We start from the raw sequence: 5,539 nt of genomic DNA, 5'->3' as shown, positions 1-5,539 counted from the left end.
GCTGGGTCCGTTCTGGGCGCCTTGCTGGGAGGCTCAAAAAAGGCGCCCCTTTCCCCTCCCCCAGCTGGACCTGGGGCTGAAGGGGACCAGCCAGGAAAAAACGCACCCCAAGTTAACCCTCCGAACCACCCCCTCAGCTCAGTGAAGCATCAGAAATAAAGGTCACGTGCACCCGCGCCTCCCTGTCTTCATTCCTGCAGCCCTGGTTGGGATGTTGTGAATTAGAGGCTCCTGGCCCTGGCCCCCCATTCTCCCACCTGCCTTGTCTGGAGAGGCGGGGCGGGGGGGGGGGCAGGCTGATCAAGCACAAGATCGGTCGGCAGCAGGCTTTGGTTGGTCCTAGTCTTACCAGGGATGGGCTGTGTGACCTAGGGCCACTCACAGGCCTTCCATGGGCCTCTTTGCCCCTCACTCAGTGGTGGGGTTGATAAGGTTCCCGTTGGGAGGCCGGGGTGAGGGGTAGCCAGGGTGCACGTGGAGCCACTGACCCCAGAGCCCTTTGCCCTTCCTCCTCAGGGGGCACTAGACACCCAGAGCTGACTGACCCCCCCGCTCCCCCCTGCCCTGCTGCCTCGGGATTCCGGGGGAGGCGGGCAAGCAAACCGCCAGACAGTGCACGATGCCAGGTGCTCTGCAGGCTCGGGCACTGCAGGAGAAGGAGACTGAACCCAGTGTCACTGGAAAATCAAAAAGGAACTGACAATCACCAGCTCCTAACCTGGCGACAAGGCCTTTGGGGTGTCCCTGGGTCTCCACTCACCCCCAAGATGAGATCTTTTCCTGCCAGTGAGGTGACATTCTCTGGAGTTGTTTGTTTGTTTGTTTTTTAAAAGGATGAGTTATAAACTAGATTAAAAATAGGAGTTCTGCCCTAGCTGGTTTGGCTCAGTGGATAGAGTGTCAGCCTGCAGACTGAAGGGTCCTGGCTTCTATTCCAGTTAAGAGCACATGCCTGGGTTGTGGGCTCAATCCCTGGTGTGGGGCGTGCAGGAGGCAGCCAATCAATTCTCATCAGTGATGCCTCTCTCTTTCTCTCTCTCCCTTCCTCTCTAAAATCAATAAAAATATATTTTTAAAAATTCACTTACATAAATAATAAGTAAAATAGGAGCGCTAAGACTTCCGCTCGCACCCAGTGGGTGGTCTTGAGGAGGCCCCGAGGAGCACACGCTGCATTGTGTAGACCCCGCCTCGGCCGTATCCACCCGGAGGGCCGCTCAGAGTGTGGAGAGCTGGAGAGCGGTCACGCCCAGCACCAAGAGAAAGCCCGACAGCCCACACAGCCCTGGCTTTTCCTGACCCCGAGAGGGGTGAGTGCAGGCCGGCAGCTGGCCCAGCTGCCCACAGGACCAACTCATTCGTTATGGGCCCTTTCTTGGCTGCGGGTCTTTCCCTGTCTCAGCCTCCATCCCCTGTGTGTGCTCCCTGGAGTCACCTGCAATAAAACATTTGCACTCAAATCCTTGTTCCGGGGTCTCAGCCCCACTCAGGAGCCCACAGGGCTGAGCCCAAGACAGCTATAGCGCCCCATCCGATGGTTCCTGGAACCGGTTCAGGCTGGTCCGTCTCCTTCCCTCAGGATGAGACTCAGGCAGGGGGCTCTAAGGCCTGTCTCATCGTGACCCACCTGGTGGGCACCCCCAGACAGGCCCAGGTCTGTCAGAATCCCGGCAGAGAACACAGCTCTGCCCCCCAGCCAGGCTACCCGGGGCAATGCCACCTGCCGAAGGCCTGGGAGGAAATCACTCAAACCAGCAGGCCATCCCTCGGTCTTTGCAATTTGCAATTTCCATTGGAAAAATGTTCCTTCCCAGTTACCTTTCCTCCTGCTACTAACGATGCTCAAGAGTCTGCTGGGGCCACTCTACCCTCCCTGCGCCTCCCCTGGCTCTTCGCTCATTTGAAGTTGCCCGATTCATAGGAAAACAGTTTTATCTCCTGAACACAGGAAGCAGCTGGGAGGGAGCTGGTGCGTCTGCGGCCGTTTAAGGCCCCGCAGCTGGAAACAACCCACGCAGCGGGCCACTCGGCCTCTGGGAAGGTGGCCATCTTCAGCAGCAGCAGGAGTTGGGGACTTTCGGCCATTTCTTTTTTTCTTTTTTAAATTGCTTTTTAGAGAGAGAAGAAGGGAGAGGGATGGAGAGAGAGAAACATGCATGAGGCAGGAACATCACTGATCGGCTGCCTCCTGCGCGCCCCACACCGGGGATCGAGCCCGCAACCCAGGCACGTGCCCTGACGGGGAATCGAGCCTGAGACTCTTGGTTCCTGCGTCGATGCTCAACCGCTGGGCCGTTTCTTACAGGGTCATTTCTTTTAACAACATCTATCAAACGGGCGGCATTCCCTTCTTGGAATGGGTGTGGCTTTTCTGTGGTGAGTCATGGACAGTGTCTTGACTGCAGCGAATACCTTTTTGCTGCTGTTTTGATCCTCTTGTGTCGGTTCTTTGGGAGGTGCTCTGTGGGTATTCAGGCTGCCCCAGAAGGTGCTGTGGGGCCAGGAGGACAGGGGGCAGGGCTCCTAGGAAACACGCCCTTTCCTCCCTGCCCTGGTCCAGGTGCTGTGAAAGGCATGGCACCTCCATCCACATCCCTTCTGGGCCACTACACTCCCCTCACCTCAGGACCCGTCTGCACCCAGTTTTCCACCATCGCAGGCCAGCACTGTAGCTCCCGCCTTGGGTCCCTCTCCGAGGGGGAGCGCCCAGGGCTGAGGTGCAGGAGAGAGAAGGCCAGAGGCGTGAGGGACTGAGAGCTTCCCAGACCTGAGGGGCTGAGACTTCGTGGATGTCTGATGACAGGCTGTGCCACCAGTGTCTCCTGCCGACTGCAGGCCCACGCTGTGTCCCCCCTGAGCCTTTCCACGGGCACGCCCCCACCAACGTGTGGGAACGTGAGCAGTTCTTTTCTTGGGCTAAGGTTCCCCAGAAGACTTGTCCTCCCTCTGATCTGAAAGTTACAGCCTGGCCCACGGCGTCCTGGGGTCTATGGATGAAGATGACTGAGGGTCTCTTTACTTGGATGGAAACTCATTTTTAGTAAAAAGCTCCTGGTACCTCCTGGCATAGGGACCCACCTTGCCAAGTATAAAGCTCCGGTCGTCTGCTAATGGGGTGCGTGGGGAACTGCCTGCTTCCTACGGAGGCTTCCAGCCAACCCTCTCGCTGCCAGTCCACCTTGATGCCAGCCTCCAGAAGGACATTTCCGGGCAGTGGCTGAGCCTTTGGGGGTCCTACAGGGCGCAGTCGCCTCTTTCTCCCCTTCTCCTCTGGCAGCTTCAGGTGCAGCGTTCTTGGGACAGCCAAGTAGAACCCGGGTCCATGGGATTCCTGGCTCCTAAAATTGTGTTTCTGTCATTTCTCTCCCCTTCTCCGTGGCCATGTGTGTTTAAGCCTTGTTTTAGTCCTTCACGGTTGTTTTTGTGGTGTGTTGAGAAGGAAGACGTCAATCCTCTTTGTTGGATTGATTTTTCTGTTGCTTGCAATCGAGAGGTTCCCGCTCATGTGCATTAGAATGGATGATTGCTGGCCAAGAGGCTCTCTTTGCTGAAACAAGAGAGGTTTCTTTCCCTGTTACTTGGTCATATAAAAATCTCAGCCAGGCCCTGGCCTGTTTGGCTTAATGGATAGAGCATCAGCCTCCAACCTCAGGATCCCAGGTTTAATTCTGGTCAACAGCATGTACTGTGCTTGCAGGCTCCTCTCTGGCCCAGCCCTGGTCAGGGTGTGTGCAGGAGGCAACCAATTGAATGTGTCTCTCTCACATTGATGTTTCTCTCTGTCTTTCCCTCTCTCTTCCACTCTCTCTAAAAAAAAAAATCAATGGAAAAATAAAAAATAAAAAAATCTTAGCCAGGACTGCGCCAGGAGGCCCAGGCTCCTGCAGTCTTGTTGCTCTACCTTCCTTAAGGTGCTGCTTTCATCTGCAGGGTGGAAGATGGTTTATTCTCCTGCCTGCAGCAGAGCCCCTGGGAAGGGGCCAAGGGTCAAAAATGGGCCCTTCACTCCCCTTAGAGCTGCAGACATGGTCTCTGCTCACCTCTCACTGACCAGAACCCAGTCCCATGAGCACACCCAGCTGCAAAGAGGGGCTGCAATGCAGTACTTCACTGGAGATGATGCACCTGGCCGAAAGACCAGACATCGGGTGACTCCTAGCAGCCTCTGCCACACAGGTGAAGACACGGGCCTCAACAGGAAGCCATCCCAGATTGCGACAGTGAGAACTGGCCTCTGCCTCTCTCTGCTCTCCCCAGCAGCACGCCGAGCCACAGTGCACCAGAACTTAGTTAGTGGAGAAGGCGCCTGGCTTCCCTGACACTGCCGACTCCTGAGGGGAGGCAGGAACCCCGGAATTCTGCAGGGACAGGACCCAGAGTCCCTGAGTCCCAGGGGTCAACTGAAGCCAGGAATTTCAGGAATGCTGGGGCTGCCAGAGTATGTTCAGCCAGCTCCCAAGTGAACAACCCTCAACCTGATAAAAGGGGGGGGGGGTCTCAGCTGTTTTCTCTCCCCGTATAACAAATTATTGCAGATTTAGCAGCTTAAACTAACATCCATTTATTGCCTTGGAGTTGTAGGTCAGAAGTGCAAGTGGGCTTGACTGAGTGCTCTGTTTAGAGTCAAAGTCAAGGTTACAGCCAGACTGTGCTCTCGTTATGGAAACTATGGTAAGAATCTTCAACTCCCCCTCTTCCTTAACTCTGACTTCCTCTTCTGTGATGAGCAGACAACACTGTCTGCTTTTTCAAAAAATATATTTTTATTTTATTTTTTAATCCTCACCGGAGGATATTTTTCCACTGATTTTTAGAGAGAGGGGAAAAGAGAGGGAAAGACAGAGAGAAATATCGATGTGAGAGAAACACATTGATTGGTTGCTTCCTGCATGTACATGCCCTGACCAGGACCTGGGCCAGGGAGGAGCCTGCAACCGAGGTCTGTGCCCTTGACCAGAATTGAATCCGGAACCCTAAGGTCCACAGGCCAATGATCTATCACTGAGCCAAACCGGTTAGGGCAAAAAAAATATTTTTATTGGTTTCAGAGAGAAAAGGAGAGGAAGAGAGATAGAAACATTGGTGTTGAGAAAGAATCATTGATTGGCTGCCTCCTGCACACCCTATACCAGGGATCAAGCCTGCAACCTGGGCATGTGCCCTGACCGGAAATCAAACCGTGACCTCCTGGTTCATAGGTCAACACTCAACCACTGTGCCACACTGGCTGGGCCACTCTCTACTTTTAAAAGGCTCATGTGATCACATTAGACCCACTTGTGAAATCTCCCTTTCACCATGTAACTTTACATGATACAGGAGTGAATTCTCATCCTATGTACAGAGCCCACCCACACCCAGAGGTGGGGGAGTATACAAGGGTAAGGGTTACCAATTGCCATGCTCAGAATTCTGCCTACTATGGAGGCCAAACCTGAGGGCCAGAGGTAGAGAACCAGGTCAGAGTGACAGAACCCAGAGGTGGGGCTGCAAACTCAAAGTCAGAATAGAAATAGGCCTCGTCTTTATGAGTCAGGGG

Source organism: Myotis brandtii, unplaced genomic scaffold (genome assembly GCF_000412655.1).
Source record: "Myotis brandtii unplaced genomic scaffold, ASM41265v1 scaffold1013, whole genome shotgun sequence".
NCBI classification, from domain to species: domain Eukaryota; kingdom Metazoa; phylum Chordata; class Mammalia; order Chiroptera; family Vespertilionidae; genus Myotis; species Myotis brandtii.
Note: the sequence above shows the minus strand (reverse complement) of the source record.